A 21,142-nucleotide genomic window follows, 5' to 3' on the forward strand; every position below is an offset into this window, starting at 1 on the left:
ACGCTAATGCAAAAATGCTAAAAACCGCTGAAAAACTTGCATTTTTAATGTGACTACAAAGCTAACACTACCAGCATTATTAAAAGGCCCAGTGTGCATTGAGCCTTAAGCCCCGTACACACAATGAAAATATCGGATGAACGATTTTTTTCCGCCTGCTAGTTTCACATCGAAAGTGAAAAGGTTGCTAGATACGGAAATTCTCCTATGAAAGAAAAGAATTTCAAAAGTGATGTCATGTATTGTATTTGTATTTTCAGGCGACTACTGTACTGATTAAACGAAAGTCGTACAATCTGGTGTCGTACGAGAAAAATTTTCATACTTTTCCCTTTGGATATTGTCACACAAATTGTCGCGATTGGCTCTTGAAAGCTGTGTACTAACGATCCGATTATGGGACGATCGATCCTCGTGTGAAAATTTTCATACCATTTTCTTTTAGTGTGTACGGGGCATTATTCACAGAAAGATCTCCCGCTGATGAAATGTTACACTTTATTATTTTCCTGAGGTCAGGGCAGAACATTTCTACACTGATACATTGTATACTTTTAATGTACCGCCCGCTGCAGAGTTCCCTCATTGTTATTTTGTACATTTCTAACATATCATGTGCCTACTGCCAGCTTATAAATAACCGATGTGTGTGTTCTTTACTGAATTGACTTTAATGATTTGTCTCATGTTTGTTTGCGGTATCTACCTCACATTCAATATTTTACTTTGATGAACTGATTCTTTTATTCTCTCCTGTGATATTTCTGAAAAATGGGTCATGTGACCTTCATATCATGTGAGGTATTTATCTCATGAAACCATGCAGTATTTTACCTCATGACGTGATATCCAGTAGAATGGATGCATTAGAGAAGGATTAGAACTCTGCAGTTTTCATTACTAATAAAAAGGTAAAAGGGCCTTTAGGTCTTGGATGGATTTAGGGGGGACCCCACGTCATTTTAACCACTTCCCGTCCAGCCCATATATACAGTGGGGATCGAATGTTTGGGCACCCCAGCTAAAAATTTGTCTTAATGTGCATAAAGAAGCCAAGGAAAGATGGAAAAATCTCCAAAATGCATCAAATTACAGATTAGACATTCTTATAATATGTCAACAAAAGTTAGATTTTATTTCCATCATTTACACTTTCAAAATAACAGAAAACAAAAAAATGGCGTCTGCAAAAGTTTGGGCACCCTGCAGAGTTAATATCTTGCACTACCCCCTTTGGCAAGTATCACAGCTTGTAAACGCTTTTTGTAGCCAGCCAAGAGTCTTTCAATTCTTGTTTGAGGTATCTTTGCCCATTCTTCCTTACAAAAGTCTTCCAGTTCTTTGAGATTTCTGGGCTGTCTGTCACGCACTGCTCTTTTAAGGTCTATCCATAGATTTTCAATTATGTTGAGGTCAGGAGATTGTGAAGGCCATGGCAAAACCTTCAGTTTACGCCTCTTGATGTAATCCCCCGTGGATTTCGAGGTGTGTTTACGATCATTATCCATTTGTAGAAGCCATCCTCTCTTTAACTTCAGCTTTTTCACAGATGGCATCAAGTTACCATCCAAAATTTGCTGAAATTTTATTGAATCCATTTTTCCTTCTACTCGTGAGATGTTCCCTGTGCCCTGGCTGCAACACAACCCCAAAGCATGATTGATCCAACCCCATGCTTAACAGTTGGACAGAGGTTCTTTTCATTAAATTCTGTGCCCCTTCTTCTCCAAACGTACCTTTGCTCATTCCGGCCAAAAAGTTCAATTTTAACCTCAGCGGTCCACAGAACTTGTTTCCAAAATGCATCAGGCTTGTCTATATGTTAATTTGCAAAGTTCAAACGATGATTTATGTGGTGAGGACGTAGAAGAGTTTTCTTCTGATGACTCTTCCATGAAGACCATATTTGTACAAGTATCTCTTTATAGTGGAATAGTGTACCACAACTCCAGTGTCTGCCAGATCTTTCTGGAGGGATCGTGCAGTCAAACGTGGGTTTTGAATTGTTTTTCTCACAATCCTGCGAGCTGTTCTGTCTGATATTTTTCTTGGTCTTCCAGATCTTGCTGTAACTTCCACTGTTCCTGATGACTACCATTTCTTAATTACATTCCAAACAGGATATTGACATCTGAAAATGCTTTATTATCTTCTTATAGCCTTCTCCAGCTTTGTGAGCGTCAACTATTTTCAGTTTCAGTTTTCTAGACAACTGCTTAGAAGAACCCATGGTGCTGATTGTTGGGGCAAGGTCAGATGAGTCTGGGCATTTAAAACCTTTGAGACTGACATCACCTGGTCTTCCTAGACGATGATTGAGAACAATCCATGACACTGGCAGGTCTCAGCTTGGCAAAGGGGGCAGTGCATGCTATAAATTCTGCAGGGTGCCCAAACGTTTGCAGACGCCATTTTTTTGTTTTCTGTTATTTTGAAAGTGTAAATGATGGAAATAAAATCTAACTTTTGTTGACATATTATAAGAATGTCTAATCTGTAATTTGATGCCTTTTGGAGATTTTTCCATCTTTCCTTGGCTTCTTTATGCACATTAATACAAATTTTTAGCTGGGGTGCCCAAACTTTTGATCCCCACTGTATATAAACGGCCAGACGGGAGCAGTGCAGGAGCGGGTTGCCGTTCATAAACGGCGCCCGCATTTTTAGCCTGTGCGTGCTCCCTGGGAGCATGCGGCACCGTGATCCGGTGCACGCTGTGTCCTCCTATTGCTGTACGGGACCTCTGTGTGAGGTCCCGATCATGTGAATAGTAGTAAACAAGATGTCACTTCTGACATCATTGCTTACTACGTGTGAAATCTGTGAATGATCACAGAGGTCACATGGTACAAGGCTATTCACAACAGCCTTGTGACAAGCTGTGACCAATCACAGCTCTCACAGTATTTGTCAATGGCTGCAAGAATGCAGTCAGAGAGGAGAAATAATTGCTTTTACAGCCTTTATGGGTCTAAAGCAATCAGTGTAAAAAAAAAAAATCTTCATCACCCCTCAAAAGTAGTACAGTGTCACTATGGCGACACTGTACTGCTAGGGTGACAGTGTGTTTAAAAAACCATAAATAATAATATAAAAAAATCAAATAAAAAATGTAAAACAAAATTTGAAAAATTATTTTTTGTTATAAACTTTTGGCCGCGATTTATGAAGAAAGATTATTTGCAAAATGTTTATAAGAAAAACACTTTTTTCCACCAAAATAAAATTTTATGTCTAAAAAATGCAAAAAAATTCATATGGGTACAGTGGGGTGAAAGTGTCCGGACTTGAAGTGGTTAAAAACATTTTTGGCATGGGGTTGCTCCTAAAATCTATACCAGACCCCTCAGGCCTGATATGGATTGAGGGAGGACTCCCCTGCTGCATCTGAAGATATACAGCATGTGATTCCACCAGCAAAACCCTGGTGATAAATATTGCATTTTTTGCATTTCGTGAGTTGGACATTTTTTGTACCGCATGCAATAATTTATGTAAATGAGTCGCATGACCGTGTTGTCGCATGCAGTAACCTTTATTGAATTGACCCCTTCAGCTGATTGTGAATTGACATTTTCAGCATCTCCAACTAATTGGTGAAATATGTCACGTGATTATCTCATGAGATATCCTTTACTGTATTGAGCCCCCAGTCTGTATTCTCTGGTAAGCTGCTGGAGTTCCCCCTGGAGGGATCCTTGTCTGCTGCCCTCTCACTGTTCTCTGTATGAACTCCCAGCCCCTCTTCCATGCTTTTCTCTTCATTGGAGTCTGCTGGAAGGATGACCTCTACCTGAGGACTAGAGAACAGCTGACTGCTGCTGGCGCTCTGATTGGTGCATTAACCCCCCTCAGGACCCGACAAATCTCGTGTTTTGAGCCCCAACTACTGAGTACGGTTTTCCTAGCAGTGTATCCGGCAGCCATGTTCCAGCTGTGTCTCCTCCTTCCAGTCACAGGACAGGGAGGAGACTCCTCACACTACCAACACCAGCGGCGCCCGCTTAGAGCACACCTTCCCCACCCTCCCGCTGGTCACCGTGTGCCCGGAACCAGCACTCATCTACCCGCCCCCTCCTCAGCCCCGCCCACACCCCGCCCCCTGGATTGGAGCGCCGGCGCTGTGCGGGCAGCTGTGAGGAGCGGACGGTGCATGTGTCAGGCTGAGATTTGTGGAGGAGGGGGAGGACAGAGCCCCGAGCCCAATGGACACCGGGCCCCGGACACACTGAGCTGGAAGACGACGCTCCGTCTCTCAGGAAGAAGTAACTTATGTGAGGCTGTGCGGGGATCCAGGTAAGGAGGAGAGGAGAGCGCCGTGTACTCGTATGGGGGCCGGGGCTGTGTACAGGGGACTCCTCCGTGCTCCTCCCTGGCCTGGGATCAGGAAATCCCGACACTAGGCCACACAGCCCACCCCTTCCCGGCTCTTCCTTCCGGAGACAGCCCGCAGGAAACTGCCTGCCAGGCCGGACCGTGTCCGAGAGAAGCCAGGGAGGGTCCGGGCCAGGAGACACCAACTTCCGGGAACTTCACCGGGGACACGGGGCGTCAGAAGCCCCCCTCCCCACTGTCATTGTGTCCATATGGTGGCCGTACACTGACCGCATGGAGTGTGCCAGTCCTCAGTCATAGGTCTGTGTGTGATCACGCTCCATATACAGTACAGGGGGGGATAGGTCTGCGTGTGATCACTCTCCATATACTGTACAGGGGGGGATAGGTCTGTGTGTGATCACTCTCCATATACAGTACAGGGGGGGGGATAGGTCTGTGTGTGATCACTCTCCATATACAGTACAGGGGGGGGGATAGGTCTGTGTGTGATCACTCTCCATATACAGTACAGGGGGGGATAGGTCTGTGTGTGATCACTCTCCATATACAGTACAGGGGGCGGATAGGTCTGTGTGTGATCACTCTCCATATACAGTACAGGGGGGGATAGGTCTGTGTGTGATCACTCTCCATATACAGTACAGGGGGGGATAGGTCTGTGTGTGATCACTCTCCATATACAGTACAGGGGGGGATAGGTCTGTGTGTGATCACTCTCCATATACAGTACAGGGGGGGATAGGTCTGTGTGTGATCACTCTCCATATACAGTACAGGGGGCGGATAGGTCTGTGTGTGATCACTCTCCATATACAGTACAGGGGGGGGATAGGTCTGTGTGTGATCACTCTCCATATACAGTACAGGGGGGGGATAGGTCTGTGTGTGATCACTCTCCATATACAGTACAGGGGGGGATAGGTCTGTGTGTGATCACTCTCCATATACAGTACAGGGGGCGGATAGGTCTGTGTGTGATCACTCTCCATATACAGTACAGGGGGGGATAGGTCTGTGTGTGATCACTCTCCATATACAGTACAGGGGGCGGATAGGTCTGTGTGTGATCACTCTCCATATACAGTACAGGGGGGGATAGGTCTGTGTGTGATCACTCTCCATATACAGTACAGGGGGGGATAGGTCTGTGTGTGATCACTCTCCATATACAGTACGGGGGGGGATAGGTCTGCGCGTGATCACTCTCCATATACTGTACGGGGGGGATAGGTCTGCGCGTGATCACTCTCCATATACTGTACGGGGGGGATAGGTCTGCGCGTGATCACGCTCCATATACTGTACGGGGGGATAGGTCTGCGCGTGATCACGCTCCATATACTGTACGGGGGGGGATAGGTCTGCGCGTGATCACGCTCCACATACTGTACGGGGGGGGGGAATAGGTCTGCGCGTGATCACGCTGCACATACTGTACGGGGGGGATAGGTCTGCGCGTGATCACGCTCCACATACTGTACAGGGGGGATAGGTCTGTGTGTGATCACTCTCCATATACAGTACAGGGGGGGATAGGTCTGTGTGTGATCACTCTCCATATACAGTACAGGGGGGGGATAGGTCTGTGTGTGATCACTCTCCATATACAGTACAGGGGCGGATAGGTCTGTGTGTGATCACTCTCCATATACAGTACAGGGGGGGATAGGTCTGTGTGTGATCACTCTCCATATACAGTACAGGGGGGGGGATAGGTCTGTGTGTGATCACTCTCCATATACAGTACAGGGGGGGGGGATAGGTCTGTGTGTGATCACTCTCCATATACTGTACAGGGGGGGATAGGTCTGTGTGTGATCACTCTCCATATACAGTACAGGGGGGGGGATAGGTCTGTGTGTGATCACTCTCCATATACAGTACAGGGGGGGGGATAGGTCTGTGTGTGATCACTCTCCATATACAGTACAGGGGGGGATAGGTCTGTGTGTGATCACTCTCCATATACAGTACAGGGGGGGGGATAGGTCTGTGTGTGATCACTCTCCATATACAGTACAGGGGGGGATAGGTCTGTGTGTGATCACTCTCCATATACTGTACGGGGGGGATAGGTCTGCGCGTGATCACGCTCCATATACTGTACGGGGGGATAGGTCTGTGCGTGATCGCGCTCCATATACTGGGGGGGGTAGGTCTGCGCGTGATCACGCTGCACATACTGTACGGGGGGGGATAGGTCTGCGCGTGATCACGCTCCACATACTGTACGGGGGGGGATAGGTCTGCGCGTGATCACGCTCCACATACTGTACGGGGGGGGATAGGTCTGCGCGTGATCACGCTCCACATACTCTACGGGGGGGGGGATAGGTCTGCGCGTGATCACGCTCCACATACTCTACGGGGGGGGGGATAGGTCTGCGCGTGATCACGCTCCACATACTCTACGGGGGGGGATAGGTCTGCGCGTGATCACGCTCCACATACTGTACGGGGGGGGATAGGTCTGCGCGTGATCACGCTCCACATACTGTACGGGGGGGGGAATAGGTCTGCGCGTGATCACGCTCCACATACTGTACGGGGGGCGATAGGTCACACACAGGTGTTTGGGAAGAAGCCACAACCTTATGGCACTGCATAGTAATGGTGGTCATACATGGTGTGATAAAACTGACCGATCAAAGTGCAGTTCAACAAAACAATCAAATGGGATATCAACAGAGCGAGACAAACTGGTTTATTTACTAAAGCTGGTTCACTCAGAATCTTGTGCGCTTCTGCATAGAAACCAATCAGCTTCCAGGTTTTATTGCTAAAGCTTAATTGAACAATCTGAGGTTAGAAGCTGATTGGCTACCATGTACAGCTGCACAAGATTCTGAGTGAACCAGCTTTAGTAAATATAGCCATAGTGACAACAGACGGCATTGGTTTAAATCAGCCAAAGCTGATTGGTTGTGGTGGTAAACATCAGTGGTGCAGGGTCAGTTGATGGCATTTTTCAAGTCCTTACATGTCGATCAAACATAAGTGCCATTGTTTGACTTCCGTCCCCAAACGGATAAACTTGGAGAGTGGTCACCCACAGACCTACCACCTTTATCGGCCTGGGATCATTGAGACAGGTGCATAGATCAATGTGGGGTCACATGTGCTGTGCGGCCCATTCACACCGTACATGTGCCCTGTCCTGTGTGAAAATACAACGTGTACACCTTCATAAACCGTGCAACCCACCGCATCACAACTCACTGCATAGAGCTGAATGAAATGTAATTTTTTTACTTTTCAATGAAGTGTGTGATGCAGTGAAACAACACTCCATAGAATGCTAGGGTTCATGTGTTATACCATGCCTAGTGCATGTGGGATGGTGCGAATGAAACATAAAGTATGTCATCTGTTTATAGATAGAGTAGAAAAGGCTTACACCAATGTCAATTTAATTTTGCTGTCTGTGTACCATTGAAGAAATTTCCCTTCATTGTAACCGGATGCTAGAGGAAATCTCCCAAAGTGATGAGAAGTCCCCTCTTATGCAGACCATAGATGGGTCGTTTATCGGCCGCATTTACGTCCGCACGAAAAATCGGCCGATATTCAATTTGTTAGTGGGGCAATGCCGTCGGCCGTTTTTCGTGGCTCTTCTCGTTTCTTTTTTCGTGGACATTGGTGGTGGCAACAACCGATTTTTCGTTTATTGGCCGACAGTTTGGCCCATAAATGGCCTGTCTATGGCCTGCATCAGACAGTTGTCTTGTCCTCAGTAGAGATGAACTCAGATGACCTCTGAACTCCTTATCTGATCTTTAAAATTCTTTTTTTTTTCTTCAGTGAGCTGCACAACATTTCCCTCCCATGTAAATGAAGGAGCAGGATGCTGGTGCCCATACTTAATCAATGTCATTGGCCCAAGAACAGGTGTCCTCACCTTTTTGTTGTGGAGAGAGCGCTAACGTTTTGTAACCCCCTCATTTTCTGTATCAGTCATCAGGATAAAGTGGTAGATCTCCCTATTGGGGACACAGACAGCAACAGAAAGTGTCTAACCTTCCCCACACGGTCTAAAACTATGATGCACCTTTTTAGGGTACAGAAATGCACACACAATTTTCTTTACACGTTTGCTTCCCACTCTGCCTCCAAGTAGTTGACTCTAGCCAAGCCACCCAGTCATTCTACTTGCCTAAATCTGGGGCCTGTGGCTTTGTTTACAAACTGATAGACTGGTAGAAAGATCAGCTCCTGTCCATCTACCAGCCCCATAGAAGCTGAACTGCACAGATGTGGATATGTGGGCCTGGGTCTCAGAGTGAAAGCTTGTTAAGTATAGAGATTTGGGGGGAGAGTGGGACAAAAGGTTAAGGGAACTATTGGGAAAGTTTAAAGTATAACAAAAAGGAATTTTTTTTTTGTTTTGTTTTGCTCTCAATAGAGTGGAAAGGGATTAGAAAACTTGTCAGGTTTGTATTGCTGCCTGTTTCCCCATTAGGGAGATTCACACTCCCTATTTGTCTTACTTACCGTTATCATGAAAAGTGAAAGATAATTTGAGGTTCTCACCAGAACAGTAAGAGAGAGGAAATCTTCCAATAGAGACACTGGTTCTGGTGATAGCCCAGGATTCCTTCACTTTGGAGGGATTTCCTCTCGCTTCCTGTTGTGGCTATGGGACAGGAAGTAAAGGGAAATCTCCCCAGTGGGACAAGATGACAAGAAAAGCAGTTATAACCCACCTATAGTCTAGCCAAAATGGAAACAAAAAGTTTTGCCTTTAGTTCTAATTTCAGTGCTTGTGTAGACAGAGGTTTGCTGGGCAGGCTCGGACATGGTGGAGATACAGTGCGGATGACAGCTTGGCTGGAATGTTGGATTTGGAGTTTAGTGCGGTTATTTTCAGTGACTGGATGTTTGTCATTAAACCATATGTCCTGTTTGCATCTCAGGTCTCATGAAAGGGTTGACTGTACCTGAAGAGGTTAATAGTGTTGTATGTTGGAAGGGGAAATAAATGGTGTAATCCTGCTTTTGACCCCCTTCCACATGAATAGTGTAGAGAAGGAGGAAAGGAATTCATCCACAGCCCCCCTCCCTCTCTCTCCTATCCTTTCATACAAATGGACTGCTGTCCTGTCTGATGATAGCTGGGAACAACTGTTTGGAAGGACTGAGTGGCCTCTTTCTTCTCCAGATTTTCTGAATGATTGAAGAGGACAGCATGAAAATGTAGTGTGTGTCTACGCATGGAGGTAACGTTACATTTCTGCTTGTCCTTTTATTGTTGTAAAGGAAGGGGGTATTTATTTGTTCATTGTTTGTTTTGGGGTGTTGAATTTCAAAGCAAAATAACACCAGGGCACAGCGGTTTCTTTCCCGTGTAGCGTGTGATATGCAGTGGAGACGCACCTTTACAGGTGTGCACTATTACTTCCCTTTCAATCACATTCCTGTGCTTCTCAGCTTTCACTGCCAGGCTCTAATGGTGTTGCACCTTCAGGACAGGCTTTGAGGGCACTTTGTTCTTTGTGGCAAAAATTCTGTGTCTTGGTAATAAATATGTTTTATGAAAGACAATTCCCATATTGAATTACTGCTTTAGGTTGTAAAGACATGTCTAATTAAATATAAAGACTGCCAGTGGTATATTACACAAGGAGGCTCCATCTGTAACAGACTACGTCCACAAATGTAGGGCTTGGGCACATTGGCATTTTAGGTACTTTTGCCACACATTCACATTGACCTGTACATTTTTATTATTTATTTTTTTAAATACCATTTTTTTGCATGCAGCCCACTTCCTGATCTCTTGCTTAGGCAGAATGACATAATCCCCCAGGCTCCTCTGTCCTGTATACTCATGTCAGATATCTCAGGAGACTTTGGGTCAGCAATCAAAAATATACCATTTGTGCAATTGCGCAGCTGCCTCTTCCTGGTTCTTGTAGATGGCCTTCTGGTGATGCCCCATGGCACAAATACTTCATCAGAAGGTCGAAGGTACAGAGTAGGTGAAGTTCCACTTTCTTTCTATCTTTTTTTTCTTTTTTTGGGGGGGGGGGGGGTTGGGGTAGCACACCTACCAAGGTATTATTGCTTTCTATGCCCCCACTTAGGATATTCACCCAGGAACCATTGCAGCTGAGCTGGAAGTGACTGAAAAGTCCAAATTTTGAGTAGTTACCAGAACAGGAGTAAAGCAGAAATTTGCAGTGACAACTTAACTAGAGAGATATTCTCTTCCTGTTGTGTCAGTGAGATGGGAAGTGAAGGAAAATCTCCCCAGTGAAACACAGACCACTAAAGAGAACTAAAAAAAAAAAAAAACAGCTGTTATTTACAGCTAGACGTCATGTTTGATCTTTATTGCATATACAGTGCTCAGCATAAATGAGTACACCCCTTTTGAAAAGTGAGATTTTAATCTGTATCTCAATGAAAACAAGAACGATTTCCAAAATGTTGACAATACTGAGTTTCATAGAACATTTGTTTAGATCATTACATTAAGGCAGTGTTTCTCAACTCCAGTACTCATGGACCCCCAACAGGTCATGTTTTCAGGATTTCCATTATTTTGCACAGGTGATTTGATCAGTTTCACTGCCTTAGTAATTACCACAGCTGTTTCATCTGAGGGAAATCCTGAAAACATGACCTGTTGGGGGTTCATGAGGACTGGAGTTGAGAAACACTGCATTAAGGTAAGGTTATTAGTGTAACGGCACCAAGCCTTCTAGGCATGGAATGAACAAGTTGGTGACATGTTGCAACATCCTATCTTTTTCCTTTCTTCAAGAACGACTTCTTTTAGAGCCTGGACGCTGGGTCTAAAGTGATGCTCAACTTATCTCTTCAGAATTCCCCATAGGTTTACGATTGGGTTCAGATCAGGAGACATACTTGGCCACTGAATCACTTTCTCCCTGTTCTTCAGAAATGCAACAGTGGCCTTAGATCTGTGTTTTGGATCATTGTCATGTTGGAAAAGTGCACATCAAAGAAGGGCATAGAGTGATGGTAGCATCTTCCCTTTTTAATATAGAACAGTTCATCTGGGAATTCATGATTCCATCAATGAAATGCAGCTCCCCAACACCAGCAGCACTCATGCAGCCCCACAGAAGGACACTGCCACCGCCATGTTTCACCATAGGCACCATGCATTTTTCTTTGTATTGCGTTGCAAAGGTGAGGAGTACAGTTTTGAAGCCATCAGTTCCAAAAACATTTATTTTGGTGCAGGGTGGATTTGATTTAAATCACGATTTAAATCACTAGTCAGTAAGGCTTGATTTAAATCCTAGTTTTCTACATAAAGACTAATTCTTGCTGGTATAACTTTAATATGCAAGTAGATGAAGATTTTTAGAATAACAACTTTTCATATTAGTTTTTTTATCCCCAGTTTAATAGGTTAATCATTCATATTTGGACAACTTTTCTGTTGTACTTAGGAAGGAGAAAAATAATCATTACCTTAATAATAATTTAAATAGATTTATTCAACTGAAACAATAACATTCCAGCATATGTGATTTGCTTAAACAAACATCCATGTTTGGTAACTAATTTGGCTAAACAAAATAATATATATTTTAAGAAACTTAGACTGTCAGCCCCTTCCTCCTCACACTTAGTTTCACTTTCTTCTTGTGCAGATCTATTCCACTCCAAACAATCAGAAAAATATTGTTTCTATTCTATTCACTGAACTTCTTGAAATTTAGCACTGAAGGGGTTGATTCTGTATTCATAGGTTTGTAGAAGTTAGGATTAAGGTCTTTTTCTTAACTCTGTTCATGTTATAACATTTTTGCTGTGAAGAGGCATGTGATCTCCGCTGAGTCAAATTCAGTTTTGAGAACTGCAAAAGTAAACCAAGCATCTGTGATATCTTGTAGGCAGAGAAACTGCCCAATAATCTTACAAAAACCTCTGGAAGAGCATGACATTGTGAATGGAATTTATTTACCAAAAAAATTAAACATATACAGCCTTATTCTACATAATTAAAAAACGAATCTTTATTTCATGATGGAATAACCTTTGGATGGTAATATATTTTCCTCAAAAAGCATTTTATTTAAAAAAATCCGATTTAAATAAAAAAAAATCCGATTTTTATTTTTTAAAAAAAATCATTGATTTTTATCCACCCTGTTTTGGTCTCATCACTCCAGAGTACAGAGTCCCTGTAGTCTCATTTTTCAACATGCGCCCTGGCAAATTCTAGGTGTTTTTTTTTTTTTTTTTTTTTTTTTTTTTTGGTGCATGGGTTTTAGGAGAGGCTTTCTCCGTGGGCTAAACCCATGCATGCCATTCCTCAGCAGCGTATGTCGTATTTTGTCACGGGAAACAATCATCCCAGTTTGGCTTTCTACTTCTTTAGCTCACTGCAGTGAACTTGCATGGCAATTGTCTTCAACCCTTCTCACCAGAAGATGCTCCTGTCGAGGTGTTAACTTCTGTGGACAGCCTGGATGTCTCTGTGAGATGGTTGCAGTTCCATCTTTGTTAAATTTTTTTTTATCATGTTTTCTACAGTATTCTGACTGATAAGTAAATCTTTGATGATCTTCTGGTAGCCTTCACCTTTCTTGTGTAAAGAAATGATTTTCTTTCTCAGACCTTGTGACATCTGTTTAATGAATAATTAGACTCACCTGTAGTCGAATTCTTGTTAATTAGGATTTTGTTGTCTAAAATTTAGCTTTGCTTCAAAGACTTTCATTGGGGTGTGTTCATTTTTGCAACATGGTCTTGAATGAATTTGTTAGGAAAAATACTTTTTTGTGTGCAAATTAACAACTCTTGTTTTTCTATCAATGGCCCGCATTTGTGGAAGTATTTTGTAATATAGTGTCCCATAGAAAATGTTGATTCTGAAAGGAAAGTAAAGGTTTTCTGACAAATCTGTTGGGGTGTACTCATGCTGAGCACTGTACAATGCTCCAGCTTGACAATGTTATTATGCATATCTCATATGTGAGGACCGCTGGGGAAACTTACTATAGCTGTAGTAGTTGGCGCTACTACAATGATACCCAGAATCTTCTGGGCTGTGTGAGAGGCTCTTTCCCCCCCCCCACCGCACAAGGACCACACGGGTCGCTTTCTTAGGACGCCTTGTATTTTTTACAAATTGAACACAGGGCATTTTCTAATTTGTTGAGCTGGAGATCATGACATGACCTCACCTCTTCTCCTCTCCACCTTTGTTGAAAAAGAGGCAAGGTTTTCTCTGAATGGGTGTAGTGCTGAGCAGGTGACCTCCTGTGGTCCATGGACAAGGAGGAAATCAATTGCACAAGACTGGAAGTTTGCTGATATCATTGTAGTAGCACCAACTGTGGCTGGGATTTTCAGCTTCCCCAGCGGCCTATCAGGTATAAGATATGCTTGCATTGTGCCAAGCTGGATCTATGTAATCATGTGATACAGATAATACCTGGAGTTCAGCTTTAACCATTCCCACTGTATAAAACACCTACAAAAAAAGAGGGGGTCCCTGTACCATGGAGAAAGGAGCTTAAAGTTCTTTTCTTGTGAATAAAAGAAATAGACGATTTATGAGTGAAGTGGAACGACGTGGATCAGTCTTCAGCTGATATGTCTTTACCTAGGTCTCAAGCCCATGCCTTGGTGTAAGAAGGGAGTTCAGAATGAAGAGCATTGTGTAACACTTTATAGAGGGAGGCTAGGACATGTCTTGGCGGTTCAGAGAGGGAGCACAGCCGCTCAAACTCAGAGAGTGGACGCTGAGTGTAGGAAGAAGAGCTTAAGTGTTTGCAAAATGAGGATAAATGTAAAATGGTCAGCCAATCCTTAGGCCCACCCTGAAGGAGCGGAAGACCCGATTGAAGGCAAATAAAGTCTTGAGTCATGGGCCAGAAGGTGCACGTAAAGGGACCAGTGCTTTAAAGGCTTATTTAGACTAGCATTGACATCCATGCTCCCGAGTTGCACAAAGGCAGTCCATAGTAGTGGATATGCGGATGCAGCAGCTGCACAGCCACATAATAAAATCTGTCATGTGTGCAGGAGTGGGTGCATAGACCTGAATGCATAGCGACTTAATTCGGATCTGTTCACATGCTCCTGTATGCATGTCAGTTTGACGTTCGGCTGTGTCCATGCAGCCACTGCATGTGCATCCACTTCTATGGGATGCCTGTGTCAGCTCCAAGGTGGATACAGCCTCAGGTAAAAGCGACTCAGCACGGAATATGGATGTCAGTGCCCATCTGAGCCCCAACTGATCTCAAAGACCATGTACAGCAGTCTTTAGCCTTGCCATTTGTGGCATATTATCCATAAGCAGGACATCCAACTTGAGCATTTCATCTGAAATGTTATTGTTATAATTGTTAATTTAGCAGTGAGGGCCAACGAGAGACTAAAGTAACTATATGGCAAATAAGCATGTGCTTGCAATATTTGTGTGTATTTTAGGAGATTGCCATAGTGTATGGGGAAGAACAGAGGAATATGGGTTTCATAAGTTCAGATTGGTTTATAATTTAGGGCCTATTTCCATTGTTGCAGTTCTATCAGAATGAATGGCATCGTAATGTGTGTGTGAATCTGGATTTTATTATTGCTTTTACCACCAGCCTTTCTTGACTCTTTAGGAACTCTTGAAACAAGCTGAAGTCTCTGTGACCCTCTAAAATACGTTTCTATAGATCGCTGAGCATTGTCATCAGTGAGTTGTAGATCTAAACACTTGCAGACTGCCTACACTTTTACTGCAGCAGAGCTGCCCTAACCACATACAGTGGGGCAAAAAAGTGTTTAGTCAGCCACCAATTGTGCAAGTTCTCCCACTTAAAAAGATGAGAGAGGCCTGTAATTGGCATCATAGGTAGACCTCAACTATGAGAGACAAAATGAGAAAAAAAATTCAGGCAATCACATTGGCTGATTTGGAAAGAATGTATTTGCAAATTATGGTGGAAAATAAGTATTTGGTCAATATCAAAAGTTCATCTCAATACTTTGTTATATATCCTTTGTTGACAATGACAGAGGTCAAACGTTTCCTGTAAGTCTTCACAAGGTTGGCACACACTGTTCTTGGTATGTTGGCCCATTCCTCCATGCAGATCTCCTCTAGAGCAGTGATGTTTTGGGGCTGTTGCTGGGCAACACGGACTTTCAACTCCCTCCAAAGGTTTTCTATGGGGTTGAGATCTGGTGACTGGCTAGGCCACTCCAGGACCTTGAAATGCTTACGAAGCCACTCCTTCGTTGCCCGGGTGGTATGTTTGGGATCATTGTCATGTTGGAAGACCCAGCCACGTTTCATCTTCAATGCCCTTGCTGATGGAAGGAGGTTTGCACTCAAAATCTCACGATACATGGCCCCATTCATTCTGTCCTGTACATGGATCAGTTGTCCTGGTCCCTTTGCAGAGAAACAGCCCCAAAGCATGAAGTTGCCACCCCCATGCTTCACAGTAGGTATAGTGTTCTTTGGATGCAACTCTGCATTCTTTCTCCTCCAAACACGACGAGTTGTGTTTCTACCAAACAGTTCTATTTTGGTTTCATCTGACCATATGACATTCTCCCAATCCTCTTCTGGATCATCCAAATGCTCTCTAGCAAACTTCAGACCGGCCCGGACATGTACTGGCTTAAGCAGGGGGACACGTCTGGCACTGCAGGATCGGAGTCCCTGGCGGCGTAGTGTGTTACTGATGGTAGCCTTTGTTATGTTGGTCCCGGCTCTCTGCAGGTCATTCACTAGGTGCCCCCGTGTGGTCCTGGGATTTTTGTGATCATTTTGACCCCACGGGGTGAGATCTTGTGTGGAGCCCCAGATCGAGGGAGATTATCAGTGGTCTTGTATGTCTTCCATTTTATAATTATTGCTCCCACAGTTGATTTGTTCACACCAAGCTGCTTGCTATTGCAGATTCAGTCTTCCCAGCCTGGTGCAGGTCTACAATTTTGTTTCTGGTGTCCTTCGAGAACTCTTTGGTCTTCACCATAGTGGAGTTTGGAGTGTGACTGTTTGAGGTTGTGGACAGGTGTCTTTTATACTGATAACAAGTTCAAACAGGTGCCATTGATACAGGTAATGAGTGCAGGACAGAGGAGCCTCTTAAAGAAGGTACAGGTCTGTGAGAGCCAGAAATCTTGCTTGTTTGTAGGTGACCAAATACTTATTTTCCACCATAATTTGCAAATACATTCTTTCCAAATCAGCCAATGTGATTGTCTGGATTTGTTTTCTCATTTTGTCTCTCATAGTTGAGGTCTACCTATGATGCCAATTACAGGCCTCTTTCATCTTTGTAAGTGGGAGAACTTGCACAATTGGTGGCTGACTAAATACTTTTTTGCCCCACTGTACATGTACATGATCTGACATTTGTGGGTAGGGGGTGCATATGGTTGCTGCCCCTTTTTGTCCTGTCATTCACTACAACACAAGCCAATCAGCAGGTACCGGCCAATGATTTATTTTTACCGAAGTCATGTAGCAGAATACATTTTGAACTACATTTTATGAAGAAATTAGATTTAAAAAAAAAACAAACTATTTTTATCGGATATATTTTATAATAGAAAATATAGTTGGGGTTTTGTTTTTTAAATGTTAGTCTTTTTATGTTTTATAGAGTGAGAAATTAATAACCCAGTGGCAATCAAATACCACCAAAAGAAAGATCTATTTGTGTGGAAAAAAAATAATCATGTGGGTACAGTGCTGCATGACAGTGCAATTGCCAGTTAAAGTAGCACAGTGCTGAATAGCAAAATTGCTGGGGGCATGAAGGGGGGTAAAATCTTCCAGAGCTGAAGTGGATAATGAATAGAATGAATAACATTTACCTGTTTAATGTAAAGCATGGGGTGACAATACTACATTTTTGTGTTGATGATCAGTGTGTGAAAGCATATTTCCAACAGGAAATAATTAGAAAATCAGTCACTTATGATTATAAAATAAACCCAGCTGTTCCAAAAACATGTTTGTAAGTGTTTTTCCTGCTTTTATTTTCTACTTCTGTTAGCGTTTTGCTAATCTATTGCTGCTTTCTTCCCAGAAAGCAAATACCAGAGCACAACAGAGACACAAGACTTGCTGCTCTTCTCTACCTTACCTGTATAGCAGAGATGAAGACGAATCCTCCAGATGGGGACATACATTGATCTCCACATGCATTGCTGGGTGCATTTGACTGCTGCTGCCACTATGCAAGGGACCAAGCTTAAGGCTCCACTGTTTGCTATAATTGGCGAGTTAACCCCATTTCATAGGCAAGGCAAATAAACCTGGCAGTGGGGAAAGCGGGAGAATTGGAAGTAAAAGTTGTGTTTGAAGCTGAATGTGGGACAGAGCAATGTGTGTGCAATAAGAGGGGGATCTGGAAGTGATGCTGTGAGGACAGGTGCAGAGTACAGTGTTAGCTACCAGATCCTAAATGTCATTGGGCTGCTATCCATCTTTTCAGCGGTACTCAGCTCTGTAGTCTGCAGAGGAAACACAGAAGCCACCACTGAACAGGTATAAATCTGTTGCAGTGGTGGTCAGTGTGGAACCTGAGAAATCGCTCTTTGGAACCCTAGGGTTTTGCATAAAGTTGGTTGAGAAGTCCTGGCTTGTACTATAGTATGACAATAAATACGGTTCTTAGACTGTTCCTAAACCCGGGACCCAGCATTTACTATAGCTGGTCTCACACAGTGCACAGAACATGGAAGTGCAATTATTTTAGTAAATATAAACTGCTAAATACATTTTTCTCATCAGCAGTCTTGTGACTTCAGCTGAGCACTGGTTAAAGATTGTAGCACTTTTATTTATGCTCTAGGAGGATGCAAAACCCCTGACCTCTGTCTGGACAGTGCTGATTGGCCCTGTGCTGATCACATGCACTGTCCCAAGAAGAAAACCCTTTTTAGCAGTACACACTAAACTGTTCATGTGCAGAAGGGCTACGGGTTCAGTCTGTCTTATCAGCGTGGACATTTGAACAAGAGAAGTCAGGATCTAACAGACTTTTTACACCATGCAGAAGATTAACCCCTTAAATTCCATAGTGAGTTTAACAAGCATGCTTTACTGCATATACAGACTGATTTTACTGTTGTGGGTTTAGTAACACTTTAATGCTTAAAGTGATACTAAAGCTAAAAACGTTTTTTACATTAATGCATTCTGTGCATTAAGGTAAAAAATGTTTTTTATTTCTATGTCCCCCCTCTGTGAAGGGGAAGAGAGGGAAGAGGAGATCCAGCACTATGCACGGCTGCATTTCTTTTCCCCTCTTTTCCTCTTCACACAGGGACATGGAACAGAAGCAGGAGCCATTGGCTGCTACTGTCAATCAAATTCAGTGAGGAGGAAGTGGGGTGTGGGGCTAAATCCTGCTGATTGTGTGTCTATGGAGTGCAGCTCCATAGACACATAGCTCGGGAGCAAGCAGACAGTGTGCTTTCATAGCAGCTGTTTGCTATGGGGAACCACAAGGAAACGGAGGAGCCAAGATTGAAGTTGGGGGACCCGAGAAGAGGAGCATCTTGGCCGCTCTTGCACAGAGCCGGTGAGTATAACATGTTTGTTATTTTAATTAAACAAAAAAATTTGATTTTAGTAACACTTTAACACTCATATGAAAGGGTTTTTATTGTCATTTTTGTCCTTTGTATTTAAGATGTATGTATCACAAAAGTCAATGTAACACATTGTATGTACTGCATTTAACTTAAAAAGGGAGGTTTTATTGTAGGTAATGTGGATTTCTCTACAGTACTGTCTTTTGTTTTGTTTTCTTGACTTTACATTTCCTCACATCAGTTTACTTGCAACCAGAGTAAAGGCTATTCTTTTTTTTTTCCTGGGAATTAAAGCAGAGTTCCACCTGAAAAAAAATAAAATAAAAAAAGTCAGCAGCTACAAAAACTGTAGCTGCTGACTTATAAAAAAAAACCAGCCACTTACCTGTCCCTCGGTCCAGCAGTATCCTCACCACCGCTGGTTTCACCGGCCGTCTTCTCTCCCTGGCATCGGCATCTTCAGTGTGGGCACCTGGCTGTGACAGCTTGCGGCTTCCCAGCTGGGTGCCCACTGTGCATGCGCAAGAAGTGCTGTGCTTTATGAATGTCCTGTAGTCTTCTGGGACCTGTCACGTAAATGTTTTTTTTTTAACCAAAACCGTATTTAAATCGGAGGTGATTTTAGGAATGTCGGGGGGGGGGGCTTTTAAAAACAAAAGAGGCTTTATGACGACTTAAACGGGTAATATTTTTAACATTGCGCTGTTTCTATCCTCCTCCCCTCCCTGCCTCTCTCCAGCACTGCACCCGGGGACTAGCAGTGTGATGAACAATGATTGGCTGCTCATCAGGAAAGGGTGGGTCAGGGCTTATCCTTTATCCCTTTCGCTGCCAGAGCCATTTTTGTATTTTTAGGCTTGAAGATTACACAAAATTCCCAAACGCGATATATTTTCTGAAAGCAGAGACACTAGAGAATAACAGTGGTAGTTCCAATTTTTTATGTCGCATGATTTTACCGCACAATTTTAGTAAGAAATACAGGTTAATTTTAGGGCACAAAAAAGCAATAAATTACCCTATTTTTTTGTAAAATATAAAGGTGAGGTTGCAGCGAGTAAATAGATATCCAACTTGTAAAACTTTAAATTTGTGTGAGCTCGTGAAATGGCGACGAACTTCAGTACTCTATATTTTCTATAAGTCGACACTTTTAAAGCTCCTTATAGGTCACCAGTTTAGTGATACGGAGGAGTTCTGGTGCTAGAATTATTGCTCTCATTCTGGCGTGCACGGTGATATGTGCCGTGTATCACAATCGGCGGTTTAATGCGTAGGCGTTCCAGCGTGTGCTTTTATGTTTGTACGTGCGTATATGTTGGGTTGTGGGCCTCAATTTGTTTGGGGGGGTGATGGTATGTGCTTGGGTGTAACTTTCATTTTTTACTATATTGAAAAAAATTCACTTTTTTTTTTTTCCATGACAATAGGGGACAAAGTCCCCTATGTGAGAATTTTTGGTGACAGATTCTCTGAATTATCCAAGGTCTAAAAGACTCTGTATGTCTCCCCTCTGCTCCACTGAATGTAATGTGGTGCACATCTGCACCATATTACATTCATTTTCGGGGATTGCATTAATCTCTCAACGTGGACCCAGAAGTGACATCGTAGCATCACTTCTGGGTCAGCACAAGAAGGGGAGGGGAGAGGACTTGTCCACTCTTCTCCCTCCTCTCTAGCCAACGGTGAGTGGGCCCACAGATGGGCAAGCGGAGCCCTGGAAACCTCACGACGGGGTGCAGAGTGGCTGGCAGTGTGTGAAAGCAATTGGCGGCAGCGCTGCCGCTGATTGCTTCACCTGACGGGTGCGCTTGCTGCTTGCACGGAGCAGGGCTAAAGGAGGAAAAAAAACTATCTGCCCAGAACTACATGTCCCAGGTGTCGGGGATAGGAATCAAACATCCCTGTGGTGCCTATGTTGGTGTCCCTAGAATGTTAAAAATGGCAATTCTTTAGTAAAACTCCATTGAGAAATATATTTTGGGTATTCCTAAACAGTGTCAAGTTTAGATCCCTTCAACCCGTAAAGTTAAGTTTGGGGTTAAGGCATAAAGGATTGATCATCTCTGTGTTGCTGGATTGATAATATGGCATATAAACGTATCTGTATAGTTACATCATTTCAGATTGTGTGTTTGAGTTTATCGTCATATTGAAGTAGTAGGACTTGACCTGACTTTTCCAATTTATTTTGCAGTATGGTTGTTCCTAAAGAGTGGGAGGGGGGGGTCTTCTTTGTCCATGACGCACACAGCCAGGA

General features: G+C 43.4%; 1 protein-coding gene across 2 annotated transcripts in view; it reads left to right on the plus strand.

The window, feature by feature from the left end:
* The first annotated feature begins 4,063 nt into the window (after positions 1-4,063).
* YES1 (YES proto-oncogene 1, Src family tyrosine kinase) overlaps positions 4,064-21,142 on the plus strand; it is an 83,616-nt gene continuing 66,537 nt past the window's right edge. The window contains exon 1 of one of the 2 annotated variants that reach the window (XM_089678240.1): positions 4,064-4,296. The gene's annotated coding sequence lies outside the window, so the exon portion shown is untranslated. Of the gene's footprint in view, positions 4,297-9,532; positions 9,555-21,142 lie in introns of those variants that run through there. The other variant, XM_089678251.1, reaches the window with a different exon arrangement.

This window comes from Staurois parvus, unplaced genomic scaffold (assembly GCF_062004578.1).
Source record: "Staurois parvus isolate SC_StPar_1 unplaced genomic scaffold, SC_StPar_1.0 ptg000015l, whole genome shotgun sequence".
NCBI lineage: Eukaryota > Metazoa > Chordata > Amphibia > Anura > Ranidae > Staurois > Staurois parvus.